Below are 16,623 nucleotides of genomic sequence, written 5' to 3' on the forward strand. Positions count from 1 at the left end.
TTCCTCTACATTCTTTACTCCTCTTAAGAAAAGGTAGCAGTCACTTTGGGGCTATTATACTGACACGATCTAGGACAACTCAGCACGTTTGAATCATCCAAAGTGGTTCTTGTGAGGGTTTCCTGGGGCTGATCAGAACTGGATATCGCTCAATCTTAGCAGGTGGCACTGATGTCCCAGCCTTGGGATCTGCAGTCTCATCATTTACTTAAGAAGCAGAACAGGTAGACAGGGCCTCCATGTGATTTACTGACTTGGGATGTATTTTGATGTCTTTGAGGTGCTTCTCATTTGATCCACGTGTTAGTAATATGCAAGTTGCTGTGAAGTTAAACTTGCACACTTTAGTGACTAACCACAAGAGAAGTTACTGCTCACCCACAGAGAGTCCGCAGTGGATTGAAGCATCCTGCTCTTCATACAGGAATCCAGGGATCCAGTCCCCTTCTGTCTCGGGGATAAGATACATTGGCTTCTTACCCATAGTAGAGATACGATATTCATCACTTTTGTTCATGCTCCATTGATGAGAACTGACCCTACCAGGTATAAAAGTGACTGAAATATCGTCCTGAGTTGTAGTCATTTCCCAAGACAAGCTCTAAACAGTGGAAGGAAAGCACAGGTCTTTGGTATACTGCTAGTTATTTTCACTCGGAGAAGGCAATGGCACCCCACTCCAGTGTTCTTGTCTGGAGAATCCCAGGGATAGGGGAGCCTGGTGGGCTGCCGTCTATGGGGTCACAGAGTCAGACATGACTGAAGCGATTTAGCAGCAGCAGCAGCAGTAATTTTCACCACAAGAGCAACAACAAACTAAGGATGTTTGGATGGTCATCAAACTAATCAGACAATTTTGACTCCTTAGGTCATAAATAGTCAAGTTGGTGTTATGACCCACCTTAGTCAAAGAAAAAGGAGAAAAATGCTTAAGGAATGACAGAATTTGAGCCTCATGGAAATGTCCCGTCTATCAAATCTGGTGTTAGTGAGAGCAAATACTTGTCTTGGTGAGCCTTACAGGAGAATGTGTACAAGCCAAGGTTGAATTCTTTCATGGAGGTCCATAAATGACTTCCTTCATCTGTGCCTCAGAGGTTTTCTGCAGAATGAAATTGTTGGATTAGATCATCTCTAATATCTATGGTCTGGCAATATGAATTTCATCTCTTCCGTTATTGAAATCATTGAAATGAACGTATCTGTCTTTGGTGTGATTAAGGACTGTTCGTCAGGAAAGGCGTAGATAATATGCTCTAAAAATTAGTCAGAGGAAATGAGGAGCTCCATGTTTGCTTTTCTTAATGAATCTTGGCCATGTTTCCAAATATTTAAGTGTAAAATATGTATCATTTAACCGCAACTTCAATACTAACAGAAAACACAAAGCAGATGGTTAAAAGGCATGTATTTTAAGATTTTAATCCCAAACAACCTACACAGACAATTTTCAAATAAGAATAAGCCTAGTCAGTCTCCACAAATATAAATTCTGAAAATTAATTTTTGAATTTCAGTCTCCGATCAAATTTTTTCAAGAGTATATTTTATCTCCAGCTACCTCACTACGTTGTGGGTTTTAAAATAGATAAATAGTTGCAAAGGTACTGGGATGGCGAGATTTCTACTGAATCACTGCCCTTAAGGGGATTTGATCCCGAGCCTTTGGGTCAATGCAGTTAATCATTCATTCTGGTACCAGGAAATTAGTTTTTCCCCAAGAAAGGCCTCCCTGGCTTGCTTCATCACTGTTCACAAGATTTTGGATTTGTAAATGCAGAAAAGTCTCTATTTTTTGGTGTTGAAGTGTCAGTTGATGTGAGTTAAAACAGGAGAGAAGATTTATAATGCACGACTGTTGGCAAATAAGATGCTCTTTGTCGCTCGCTGTGTGTGTGAAGAGAGTGTCTGAGTGGGACAGTGCGGGCAAAGGCCAGACCTTACGCTGCTGTGGGCAGAAGTCAGGATGATGCTGGATAGCTAGATCCTGGGGGATGGCTTTCCTGTCTGCCTGAAGAGCAGCTTGTTTCGTTTATATCATTTATTTTTATTTACTTCTTAAACATTTCTCAAGTTGCCCTTTCTCTGCATTTCTAGAGGAAAACCCAGAACCTCTGAATGCTCCGTGGTCCTTTTTATTTCAAGTAGCATCATAGAGTAGAACACCAGCATAGTGCGGGGGGCAGATTCACCTGGGCTGAATTTGGGGGTCTGCTACCCCATAGCTTTGTGAACATAAGGTTCTCTATGCCTCAATTTTCTCATCTATAAGATGGGTCATTGCAAGGATTAAATAAGTTGGTTCATGAAAAGCACTTAGCCCATATGCTTAACACTTAGCACATGCTTAGCGCTTAGCACAAGATGACCCTATCCAACCTTATCTATCTTCTGTCTCTTAATTTTTATCTCTATTTTCTCTATCATTTATCTGTTATCATCATCTATTATCATCTATTTATCCTTTTCTATCTCTATTATATATATAAAGCATTAATATATTATGTAAAATGCATACAATATATAGATCAATAGATAGAGAGAGACGGGAAAGTGAGAAAGGAGTAGTTTATTCTAATTTTATTTTTTTTAAATTACCTTACAATATTGTGATGGTTTCTGCCATACATGAACAGGAAACAGTCACAGGTATTTGATACCATGCCCCCCACCCTGTACCAGTTCTTTTAAAGTAAGGTTGGCATTTTTTTTTCAGTTATGAAATATTTTGGGCATACAAAAAGCCACAGTAATTTAGCAGATATATATGTATTCACAATCTAGCATAAGAAGCAGAACCATGCAAGGTCAACTGAAGTCACCTTCATACTCTTTTAAAATCTATGTTCCTTTCTTTCCTCTCTCCTTTCTCCTTCCCAGAAGAAAGAAACCAACCTGACTCCTGAGCAAGTTCTTATACTTTTATTATTTTGTTCTTATCTACCAACAACTTACATGCTTTTAAACTTTAAATAAATGATACAAGGTATGTATCTATCTACCATTTGCTTTTTGTGTCTAATATATTTCTGAGATTTATGTGTTGATATGTGTATCTCGAGTGTGTTCATTTTAACTGCTGTGTAGTATTCCACGTGTTTTCCCTTTTCCCCTGTCTGGTAGACTTTCCTTCACCAGCCTCTGCCTGCCATGCTTTACTCTAGCTATCCTTCTCTTAAATTTCTCCCCTCATGTCCCACCCAGTGAGATGCTGTGTTGGCAAAAGTGAGCAGGAAAATTCATTTTTGTTTTATTGCTGGCCTGTGAGGACACTCTTTGTGCTGATCCCTGTGATAGATACACGATATTTTGATGTGGTTTAAAAACATTATTAATCTGTCAGGTATAAAAACATTTTACTAAATTAAAAAAAACACATTCTACTAAACAACATTTCAGAAAATAAATTCACCCCTGGAGTAGGTTCTGGAATGTCTATTGTACACATTGTATCATAATAAAAAGCAATGTTTGAACAGTCTTCTCAAAATGCCCTTCTGTGCTGGGACAAACTCTTGTAAATGTTCTACTATTTCCTTCTCTCCCCTTTCCTTGGAGGAAACAATGTTGATAGAAGTCACTCACATAGTGTTCCTTTATGATCTTTTAAACATATTCCATTTCATACCTATTAAAATACATGATGTTTGTATGGAACTTCCCTGGTGGTCCAGTGGTGAAGAATCCACCTTCCAGTGCCAGGGACCTGGGTTCAATCCCTGGTCAGGGAACTAAGATCCCACATGTTGAGGGATAATTAAGCCCATGTACCACAACTAAAGAAGCCAGTGCAGCCAAATATATATATGTATGTATACATATATGATGTATGTATATGTTATAATTTAAAAGAACATAATCAACATTCTTAAATTTATGTATTTTAGTCACTCAGTCATGTCTGACTCTTGGCGACCCCATGGACTGTACCCCACAGGCTCCTTGGTCCATGGAATTCTCCAAGCAAGAACACTGGAGTGGGTTGCCATTCCCTTCTCCATCATAAAGCTATATGTCAACCTTAAAACTCTTAAAACTCAAATGTCATAACTACTTATATCACCTATAGGCTTCACTGGAGCTGAAGACATCATTTAAAGTATTTCTTAGCCCTAGTTTTGAGCATCTATACTTCGGTGAGGCTATGAAGTATCAGGGAGCAGGTGAAGGAGGAACCATCTGTTCTTTGCTTGGCATTGTAATTGCAGTCCAATTGCATTGGACATGAGCACAGTTAGTGAAGCCGGAAATTTAGATTTCTGAAGATATATCCTGAAATGTGTGAGTTCATTTCCTTTGGTGGGGCCTCAGTTTTCTTGCCTGTAAATGGGAAAGACTGGATTAGATAAACTCTCCCTTCTATTTAGTAAAGGGCTTCCCTGGTGGCTCAGATGGTAAAGAAGCCACCTGCCATGTAGGAGACCTGCTCAATCCCTGCGTTGGGAAGATCACCTGCAAAACAGAATGGCTATCCACTTCAGTATTCTTGCTTGGAGAATTCCATGGACGGAGGAGCCTGGTGGGCTACAGTCCATGGAGTTGCAAAGAGCTGGACATAACTGAGCAACAAGCACTTTTCACGTGCTTCTGTTAGGTCTCCATGGCTCCACTAAGGTAGTACTGGTCTGCAGAAAAACCCCTCTCAGCAGCTGGGGAGCCGAAAGCCTCACTTGCCTGCTGTGTCCAGTTATAGAACTGTCCTTCCTTGGGTTCTCTTTGAGGGAGTGACAGAAATCCACTGTTTTCCCTTAGCATTCCAGGGACTTGTGTCTTTCTTCCCTGAGAATGAATCATGGAATCAGAGAGCTGGATTTCAGCCAAACCTCAAATCAATCCAAGTCATTCATTGTCTTTGAACTCAGCTTTTTAACTTTTTTTTTTCTTCTTCCTAGTATCTAGTTACTGAGTCAAGTTTATGACCCCTTTCAGACAACGAGGAAGTTTAAGAAGAGGAAGAGCGCTTTGGTGGGGGTGGGCAAGGATGAATGTTGACTTAAATCTTTGTTGACTATGATGCTGAAGATGAAGGAAAGTATTCTAAGACAGTCACAAGGGGGAACGCAATGACTAATGGTCAGAGGCTCCAGGGATGCCGATCTGGGCTGATATAAGGACTTTTTGACAACCAGCCATTTTATGAGGAAGCTGTTTGTCTAGAAAGGTGTCAGGTATTGAGTAATTGATTAGGTCAATAAATACATAAGATAAATATAGTTGGGTCATGGGCTGGGTTCTATGTGGGAAACAAAAATGAAAATATGCCATCCACACAGTCAGGAGTTTATAGCCTGGTAGACAAGTTCTGCTTTGCAAAATAGTGGGTTGGCCACAAAGTTTGTTCGGGCTTTCCCAGATGATCTTAGGGAAAAACTTGAATAGACTTCTTGGCCAATCCAGTAGAGACTCCTTTGCAGAGCCGTAAGTCAGCCATAAGCAAAGCACTTTGCAGACTAGAGATGGAGGTGGCTCCTCAGGCTAAAGAAAGAGGAGACTTGGTTATGGGGTGGTCCGAGGCCTTGGCACATGAATTAGCCCTTGAAGGTAAAGAGAAGGTGATGATGAGGGGGTGGAGACAGTGTCTGAGTGAACAGTTAGGGAAGCAGGGAAATGGCAGCTCAGAAGCCCGTTACTATTAATATCTGCTTTCTGCACAATGTAAGGCAGGTTCCATCAGTATGCTTTTGGGCATTTGCACCCAAAGGGAGCACAACCATTTCTTTTCCACATAAGCTTGTCCTTCCAACTTCTTTCTTCACACAAGCTAGCAAACTTTCCTGTTTCTTTTTACCTCCTTCCTATATTTCCATGTCTATTGCTATGCCCCAGGGCGCCCCAGTCCAGCCTCAAGGTGAATTGAGGGATGATTCCTCCCACTCCTGCACATCACCAAATACCAGGTATACAGTGGTTGTCGGTGGGGGTCTAATTTGTGGAAGCTTTTTTGATTGGCTGAGTGATTTAGAAAAAAAGTTCTTGAGGAGCAGGTGGCAATTACTCCCTCCCTAAATAGCCTTCAAGGTGCCAGTGACGTCTGGAAGCAGAGAGAGTGGTGCTCTACCTCAAGCAAAAGGTAGCCTGCATCTGAGTTGCTGTGGTGAGGCGTCACCCTCCATGTCTCTCAAGGTCCTCGAGCCAGCATCCATAAGGCAGCATGCTCTTCAAAGGGGCTTGGTCCTCCTAAGATGATGCCCATGGCCCTGGGGTGGAAGAGAGGGTGACCTGAAGTTCAGGCATTCAGACCCTGGTCCCTTAGTTTCCTAAGCTATCAATTTCCTGAGGTGTCCCCATCCTCTCTAAGCCTAAACACTGCAGGATGCATTCTCATCTTAGGGGGAGTTTACCTTCCATGCCCTAAAGGAATGCGCTCATACTACACTTGCCCACTTTAGGGGGTAAAACGGAACAGATGGTGGGAAGGAAGTGAGTGCTGGTGCCCTGAGGATGATTTCAGAGGAAAAGCAAGGAAAAGTGCAGTTTGATCTGCCTGGGGTACAACCCCATCAAATCATTCGCATCTAGCTCCTCCTTTGTCTTTTTTGTGTGTACTCAGTTGCTAACTTGTGTCCTATTCTCTGCAACCCCATGGACTGTAGCCTGCCAGGCTCCTCTGTCCATGGGATTTCCCAGGAAAGAGTATTAGAGTGAATTGCCATTTCCTTCTCCAAGAGATCTCCCCAATCCAGGGACTGAACCCATGTTTCCTGTGTCGCCAGCAATGGCAGTTGGATTCTTTATCACAGAACCACCTGGCTGAAGTCACTAAAGTTCTCTTCCCAGGAGTACAGCAATAGACTCTCATTCTATATTTTTCTCTTCTATTCCTTGCTGGTCTGGGTCATACTCCTTGGCCAATGAATTAATTTATCAGAAACATCCCAGCCCTTGCCAGCTCCAGCATGACTCCTGGACCATTCCCACTGGGTTTTCTAGCTGCCCATGCTCTAAGGCATTTGTATCTCTGATGGTTGAGGAGCTAAGGAAGTATTCTTTTTTACTTCCCATGGTCCCTTGGCTGACTGGGTGCTGTGGTTTGTTGCTGCTGCCCAGCATTGACGAGAGTATCACTAGTCCTGGGAAATAGACCAAAATTCAAAATTTGAAGTCCTGTTTCTTCTGAATACATATTGCTTTCATATCATCATAAAGCTGAAAAATTATAAGATGAACTACTATAAGATAGAAACCCTCTGTACTGGGAAAAGAAAGATGCAGGGGGGTCTTTGGTCCTTGGGGATCATATTGTTCACAGGCATGGAGCTCAGTTTTGTTATATATGTCACCAACATATATATATGTTATATATGTCACTGACTCATTTTATGGCTGACTAGCAGCATTTGTTGTTGTTGTTTAGCCACTAAGTCATGTTGGACTCTTTGTCACCCCATGGACTTATATAGCACACCCAGCTCCTCTGTCCTTCACTATCTCTTGGAGTTTGCTCAGTTTCATGTCCATTGACTTAGTGATGGTATCTAACCATCTCATCCTCTGTCATCCCCTTCTCCTCCTGCCTTCAATCTTTCCCAGCTTCAGGGTCTTTTCCAATGAGCCAGTTCTTCCCATCAGGTGGCCAAAGTATTGGAGCTTCAGTTTTAGCATCAGTCCTTCCAATGAGTATTCAGGACTGATTTCCTTTAGGATGGACTGGTTTGATCTCCTTGCTGTCCAAGGGACTCACAAGAGTCTTCTCCAACACCGCAGTTCAAAAGCATCAATTCTTTGGAGCTCAGCCTTTTTTATGGTCCAACTCTGACATCCATATATGACTACTGGAAAAAGCATAGCTTTGACTATACAGACCTTTATTGGCAAAGCGGCATATGAGACATAAACTTGAGAATCACATGCGCCTTGGTTTGTAGTAGCACAGTGCATAGCATGGGTAGAACTACTAGCTACCTGATTCCTGGCAAGTTCCTTAACCTCTCTCTGCTCCCCTTTCTTCATTTGTCAAAGGATAGAAAAATAGCACTTCGTCTAGCTGTGTGAGAGCGATAAGAAAATAGCAACAACAATAAAAGCTGTGTCAACAATATTAATATTCATTGAGTAGTTACTACATGCTGGGCACTGTCCTAGGTTTTCTTCATGTATTAACTCTTAATCCATATAAAAATCCTATGCAATAGATACTACTATTATATCTCTACTTCCTGGAGAAGGAGGTTGAGATAATTCTCAACAAAGAAATTGAGGAACTTGACCAAGCAAAGTGACAGAGCTAGCAAGTGGTAGAACTGAGATTTGAACACAGGCAATCTGGCTGCCAGGTCCTAAGCTCTGACCACAATGTTATTTATACTGCACACAAAATGCTAGGCAGAAGTGGTATCAGTGAAAATGGCAGAGTCAAGTTCTCTGAAATGCTCTCCCTCATGAAAAGCAACAAGAAAATTGGCAAAAATGGTCAGAATTGACTGTTTCAGATGTCAAAAGTAGCTAAAGGCTTGCAGCAATCTGGGAAGTGTATGTCAAGAAAAAATGGCTGAATCTGGCTCAGCTGGTAAAAGAATCCGCCTGCAATGTGGGAGAACTGGGTTAAATCCCTGGGTTTGGAAGATCCTCCGGCGAAGGGAAAGGCTACCTGCTCCAATATTCTGGCCTGGAGAATTCCAGGGACTATATAGTCCATGGGGTTGCAAACAGTTGGATACGACTGAGTGACTTACACTTTCACTAGAACAGCAAGGGGCTTCCCAGGTAGCTCAGATGGTAAAGAATCTGCCTGCCAAGGAGGAGACATAGGTTCAATCCCTGGGTAGGAAAGATCCCTTGGAGAAGGAAATGGTAACCCACTCCAGTATTCTTGCCTGGGAAATCCCATAGACAGAGGAGTCTGGCAGGCTACAGTCCGTGGGGTCTCAAAGAATCAGAAACAACTTAGTGACTAAGCAGCAGCAGTGGCAGCAGAACAGCAAGTTTGATGGTGTTTTAAGTTGCCTTTCCCCCATCATCTTCTTCACTAGTGCAATAGCTTTAAAAATTAACAGCTTGAAAATCAAGTCACACTGAATTCTAGTAGTCTGGCAGCCACCAGAAGGAGCAATTGAGTGAAACATCATTCCTAGAGAATTGGCATTGTTTTACCTTTCTGGGTGGGAGACAGTCTTCAAGTCTGTCGTTAGTTTCTTGACTTAGGGCTTGTCCAGTGAGAAAGCCTTTTGTCTAGAAGTACTTGTAACAATTACAGGCAACTGATTGATTAACTCTGTGACTGCCTGAGGCAGTGATAATGGTTGGGCAAATAATAAACTTAAAAAAAATCCAACAGAAAGGAAAAGTTAAAAGAGGAAAAAAGAAGGAATGATAAAGTAAATATCAATTAGCCATATTGAAAATGTGAAACTTCCTAAAGCTTGTTAGTGTTGCTAAGTGTACTTGTTAGATATGCAAACAAAAATTAAACTGTATCATTTTTTGTTCCACAAAGATAATCTTCAATTGTGAGTTTTTAGAGCTCTGTTCATTCTGAGATTAAATATGCAAATAAGAGCTTTCCCATATTTTATTCCCTTACTATTTTTTAATAAAAGAATAACTTCTGCTATGAAAGAAAAGAAGGAATGAGATGTTCATAGGGGCTTTGAAAAGCTCTCACATATTCCTGGGGATGTAGAAACTGAATGGAGGAGGGGCAAGCTCAGGAAAGACCTGAAGAGACCCTAAACTGTCACCTTTGACTGACTCTTAGGCTTCATGCAAGTAAGAAGTGAAAGGCTAAGGCAGAGTTGTAAATTGTTGGTCTGAGTGTTACATGTGTGACCCAACATGCAGACAGAACCCTATGGTAAAGTGCAGGAAATTTATTGGTTCTAGGACTTTAAGAATATAAATTGCTGCCCAGTCATTAGCTGAGTAGAGACTTTAGTGGCCATATATGACAAAGACTACAGAAGGTACAGATTTACTCCAGAGAATTTAGTAAACAAAAAACCCCCACACATTCAGCCAAGGAAAGGAAACAAAGATCATGCAGATTGAAAAGGAGGAAGTAAAGAAATCTCTAGCTTCAGATTATATGATTGTACATATAGAAATAGGTAAGATATTATTTAAAAAAAGCTTGTTAGGACTAATAAAAAAATCCAACATGGTTACAGGACTAATAATGGTATATTAAGTTAATTGTATTTCTATACACTAGCAATGAATGATCTGAAAATAAAATGAAAAACTCAATTTCACTTACCATAGCAGCAAAAAGAATAAATTACTTAGCAATAAATTTACCAAATGAAGTGAAAATCTTCTTCACTGAAAACTACAGAACTTGTTGTAAGAAATCAAAGAAGAGCTAAATAAATGGAAAGTCATCTTGTGTTCATGGATTGGAAGACTTGATATTATTAAGATAACCTACAGATTCAATACAATCACTATCACAATTCCAACTCTCTTTTTTTTTTTTTCCAGAAATAGACAAATTAATTCCCTAAAATTCACATGAAATTACAAGGGACCCAGAATATTCAAAACAATCTTAATAAACAGGAACATGGTTAGAAGACTTATACTTCCTGATTTCAAATCTTACTATAAAGGCACAGAATTCAAAACAATATAGTCCTGGCATAAGGTTAGATACATAGACAAATGGAATGGAATGAAATTGAGAACCCTAAATTAAACCCATACATCTATGGTCATCTGATTTCCCACAAGGGCACCAAGCCCATTCAATGGGGAAAGGAATAGTTTTTTCAACAAGTGGTGTTGGGACAAGTGGATATTTAGATTTAAAAAAAAAAAAAAGAATTTGAACATCTACCTCACACCATATACAAAAGTTAAAAAATGAATCAAGGAACTAAATGTAAGAGCTAAAACTATAAAATTTTGGAAGGAAATACAGGTGTAAATTTTTGTGGCCTTGGATGAGACAGCAATTTATTAGATATGACACCAAAACCACAGGCATCAAAAGGAAAAAGAGGTTAACTGGACTTCAAAATTAAAAATTTTTGTGCATGAAAGACACTAACTAGAATATGAAAAAGCAACTCACAGAATGGGAGAAAATTATGCAAATCAAATGCCTGATTAGGGTTTATCATCCAGAATGTATAAAGAGTTGTTACCCAACAATAAAAAGATGAAAGAACCCAATTTTAAAGAGTAAGCAGGAACTTTCTGGTGGTTCAGTGGTTAGGAATCTGCCTGCCAATGCAGGGGACATGGGCTGGTCTGGGAAGGTTCTACATAACTCAGAGCAACTAAGCCTTCGTTCGAGCTGCAACTACTTGAGCTCACACTCGTAGTGCCTAAGCTCTGAGACAAGAAAAATCACCTCAATAAGAACCTTCATACCACAGCTAGAGAAAGTCCATGTGCAGCAACAAAGACCCAGAGTAGCCAAAACTAACTACTAAAAATAAATAATTTTTAAAAATGGTCAAAAGCTTGAACAGATATTTCTAAAAGAGGATAAAGAAATGACCAATAGGCATATAAAATATGCTAAATATCTCTAGTCTTTATGGAAATGAATATCAAAACTCCAGTGAAAAACTACTTCACAACCACTAGGTTTGTTATAATCAAACACAGAAACATAACAAGCATTAATGAGGATGTAAAGCAACTGGAACCCTTAAAAATTGTTGGTAGGGATGGAAAGCTGGGTAGCTTCAGTGGAAAACAGTTTGGCGGTTCTTCAGAAAGTTAAACATAGAATTTCTATATGATTCAGTAATTCCATTCCTAGGTATATACTGAAAAGAATTGAAAACATATGTTCAAACAGAAATCTATTCATAAATACTTACAGTAACATTATTCATAGTAGACATAAAGTGGAAATAACCCAAGTATCCATCTATTGATGAAGGGATAAGCAACATGTGGTATATCTGCACAATGGAATATTATTCAGCTGTAAAAGAAAGAAGTACTGATACATGTTACAACAAGGATAAATCTTGAAGATGTTAAGCTAAGTGAAAGGTCAGTCACAAAGAACTACACACTGTGAGATTCTATTTCTATGAAATGTTCAGAATAGGCGAATTCACAGAGAAAGAAAGAGGATTGGTGGTTGTGGGGATTAGGAATGGGGTGACTGGTATTGGGTATGACGTTTGTTTTTGATGAAAATGTTCTGAAATTAGATAGTCAGGATGGTTGCAAAACATTATGAATAAGTTAAAAACCATGAAACTGTACACTTTAAAAGGAATTTTATGGGGTGGAAATGTCAATTAAAAAAAAGGCACATTGCCCTGGCTGAGACTAATAATAATAGGTAAGTTATGGAGTGCTTAGTAGGTGCCAGACAATGTGCAAAGTGCTTATACATGATCTAATTCAGTCCTTATTTGTGCTCAGTGGTTTCTGACTCTTTGTGACCCTATGGACTGTCACATGCCAGGCTTCTCTGTCCATGGGACTTCCCAGGTAAGAATACTGGAGAGGGTTGCCATTTCCTCCTCCAGTGGATCTTCCCCACTCAGGGATCAAACCCGTGTCTCTTGCATCTCCTGCATTGGTAGGTGGATTCTTTACCAACAGTGCCACCTGGGAAGCCCATAATTTATTCCTTACTGCAAACTTAATCAAGGCACAGATGGGTTAAATATGCAGATGGTGAGTAGCAGGAAGTGGGACTCAAGTGCAAGCATCTCATTCCGGAAACTGTGTTTTTATGTTGCTCTTCTCCCCATTCCTTGCTGCTACAGTGACTATTATTTTTCTTTGTATGCCTAGGTGGCTTGGATAATCTAACCAATCTTTTCTTAAGACTGATGCAAGAGGTAAAATTTGCCCTCCTACTCCTAAGGAGAAACTTAACTCTTTATACCAGAAATGAAGGCATACAGTACAGTTTCAAATGAGCCTCAGATATTTTTTCTTATTGAAAAAAATAAAAAGGAGTTCCTTTCCCAGGAGACTTGCATTAAGGGCCTGGCCTTCTGGGGGTTGGGCTTGTGTTGCTGGTCATACTGTCATAGCAAGGCTGAACTTGACTGCTCTCATGCTAGGCAATAGCTGGAGGCCCGAGGAGTGCCATGGCGATCTAGCACTCTGAGATCCCAGCCCCATGTCTGCAATGCTGGGAGCTGGAGTGTGATTTCACTGTAAACAAGTGTTTGGTCCTGTTCAGAGAGGAAGTCAGCATTATTCAGCCAAGAAACTAGGACCTGACAAAGCCCAATGCCAGCCACTGTTGTGCAACACTCTTCATTTTGACTTACATCTTTGCAATCAATCACTTTTTTGTTGTCATTTTGATCATTTAATTTTATGAAATACATATTGGTTGAGGTGGTAGGACATATGTATTTATTTGACTAAATGAATCAGTGAATAAATAAATGAACAGATATAGGCCAAATGAATATATCATTAATCTGGGTTATGCACAGTGGAGCGTGGGGCCAGGACCATGACATGGGTTTGGGTGAAATTTCTGGGGCTATTAAGCTGAGACATCTGTCTCTGAGTCTACTCACCTTATCACATGATTTCTTCACTCTTCAGGACTCCCCTGGCAGGATGGGGCTACATTCTCCTCTCTTCATGCTCACTGTTCATCATGGATAATCTTTTCAGATGTTGCTTCCTGCTTATGCACAGGAGTGAAGTATTTGTTGAATTTAGAAGGAAGGCTTCTCTCTCAGCCATTTAGTGTCCGGGCCTTCTTTCTCCTCGGTCACTTGTGGAAAGATGTGTGCAACTCTTCCCAATTGTTACTGTGTATGAAAAGCTGGCTTTGGTATATTTGGGTCCCAGCTGTGACGAAATAGGCAAAGCCTGCCTGCCTGCCATCACTGGGTGAGCTCTCCTTGATGAGCTGAGTGGACCCTAACTGCTCGTATAGTCACGGCTGTGGCAGAATATGAAGAATATTCTTCATGGCTTTGGGTTGCCTGTTGCACTAGACTCCAGTTTCATCTCTTCATTTAATTTTTTAAACTTTACTCAGGAATAATTGACAAATATAATTGTATACTGGAGAAGGAAATGGCAACACACTCCAGTATTCTTGCCTGGAAAATTCCATGGACAGAGGAGCCTGGCAACCTGCAGACCATGGGTCGCAAAGGGTTGGACAGGACTGAGCATGGCTTCCCTGCTGGCTCAGTCGGTAAGGAGTCTGCTTGCAATTCGGGAGACCCGGGTTTGATGCCTGGGTCAGGAAGATCCCCTGCAGGAGGGGATGGCAACTCACTCCAGTATTCTTGCCTGAAGAATTCCATGGACAGAGAAGCCTGGCGGGCTACAGTCCACAGGATCGCAAAGAGTCGGAAACAACAAGTGAGTAACACCTGAGCATGTACACACACACACGTGATTATATACATTTAAAGTGTACAAGGTGATAATTTGATACACATATACACATTAGAGCAAGGTAAGTAACACATCTGGTAGCTCAGCTGGTAAAGAATCTGCCTGCAATGCAAGAGACCTGGATTGGATCCCTGGATTGGGAAGATCCCCTGAAGATGAGAACAGTTATCCATTCTGGCCTGGAGAATTCCATGAACAGAGGAGCCTTGGAGGCTGTAGTCCATAAGGGTCACAAAGAGTCGGACACTGGCTGAGTGACTTTTACTTTACACTTTTATCACCTCACATAAGTGACATAGTTAACTTTGCGTGTGTGGTGAAAATGCTTAAGATCTACTCTCAACCACTTTTAAGTATACAATACTGTTTTATTAGCTAGAGTCCACTTCTCAGTTTTTATTGGGTTCTTTGTTATCTTCTGACAGTCTGGTATTTGGAAGGTGTAAGAATACACATTGGAATATTACTCAACCAAAGGAATGATAATGGGTCATTTGCAGAGACATGGATGGACCTAGAGTCTGTGATACAGAGTGAAGTAAGTCAGAAAGAGAAAAACAAATATATTTACTGTTTTATATACATATATGGAATCTATGGTACCGATGAACCTATTTTCAGGGCAGGAATAGAAATGCAGACATAGAGAACAATGGATGGACACAGAGGTGGGGTGGGCTGAATAGGGAAATTAAGATTGACATATATATACTACTGTGTGTAATAGTAGCTAGTGGAAACGTGCTGTTTAGCACAGGGAGCTCAGCTCAGTGCTCTGTGGTGATCTGAATAGAACAGATGGTCAGAGAGGGAGGTCTTTGAAGGGAGGGATATATGTTTACATATAGCTGATTCAATTCATTGTACAGCAGAAACTAACACAGCTTTGTAATACAACTAAACCCCATTTTTTTTTTTTAAAGAAAAGCAAAATCTTTTAAGGGCTTCAGAACCTTTCTTTTAAAGAATGTCAGCTTTGCCCTCCTCAACTGAAATCCCCAAAGCCCTTTATTAGCACCCTTTTTCCATCATGTTCTGAAGCCTGTCCTGACCTCTTTATTAGCTGGGGTCAGAGGAAGTGACCAACAAGCACTGAGTAGTGTGTGTCCCAGGAAAGGAGTACGTGCCTGGCGAGATTTCAATAGGAGGCAGGCTGGTCCCTCCCTGCTCTGCTATGTCCTGTCGTGTGAGCAGGAACAGTTACTTACCTTTTTGGGTCGCATGCTCCACATTTATAAAATTCTGCTCATAGTGCCCTATTGGGTTCTTGTGCAAATTAAATAAGAAAGTCTGTGAAGAGTACTTAGCACTTTCTTTCAGTTATTCACTCAGCAAATATTTCTGGAACGTCTACTGTGGGCCAAGTACCCGTCTAGGTGCTGGGAATAAAACAGTGAACAGCCACTTATGGTTCTTCAACTGAAATTTAAGATAGATAATGCCAGGGAGCTCCCCAAATAAGATCTGTCTGTATTTTTCTAACATTGTTTAGTATTTATGATAAATGAACTCATGCTAGTTCCAGGCACAGATCCAAGCGTTTTGCACACGTAATCTTATGATAAACAAGCAGGACCTGCAGGATGTCATCATAAACGAGCCTTTATGTTGAGTCCCACAGCTTCTTCAGACTCCTCCTCTAGGACCAGTTTCTCCCTTGCCCTGTGATGGAAATCTGGGGCCAGATCCCACAATTTTTCTGGTCACGCTTAGGTAATAAAAATCCCCTAGCTGCTCGAGTTTCCCCAAACAGCCTCAGTTCAGTAATTTAAAGCGTTCATTCCCACATCACAGTCAAAATTCCTCAAGGTCATTTAGAGTTGAAGCTTCTTTTGCTATGTCCCTTCCCCCTTCAACGATCCCCCTCACGCCTTGGGCCTTGGGCAGACTGGGAGCCATTGGTAGACAGGGTTATGACCTCTGACCCTATACCAGGCACTTCTTTGGATATGGGGAACACATCTCCTTCCTTAGCATTTGGGTTGCCATCTTGGGCAGACACTAGCCATATCTCCAGGTTGTGTGCTTCCTCCTGTGTGCACACTATTTGGGGAAACATTCCCAAATCCGATGAACTCCCAAAGCATGGGCTTCCCTAACTCAGGAGCCTCTCTCCAGAGCATGGGCCAAACATAGTCCCCTTCTGATTTTTCCAGGCGTGGAAATGACCCAGGTCCTCTGTGTCCAGCAGGTTGAAGGCTGTAGGGAACACTTAGACTTACTCTCTGTCTGTCTCTTCTTTCAGTGACTCCAGTTCCAGGGCACAGTGCAAAAACTCCTTAGGTAGCAGAGACCACATGGTCTAATGGTTAGAACCAAAGACTCTGGGTT

Source organism: Bos indicus x Bos taurus, chromosome 2 (assembly GCF_003369695.1).
Source record: "Bos indicus x Bos taurus breed Angus x Brahman F1 hybrid chromosome 2, Bos_hybrid_MaternalHap_v2.0, whole genome shotgun sequence".
Taxonomy (NCBI): domain Eukaryota; kingdom Metazoa; phylum Chordata; class Mammalia; order Artiodactyla; family Bovidae; genus Bos; species Bos indicus x Bos taurus.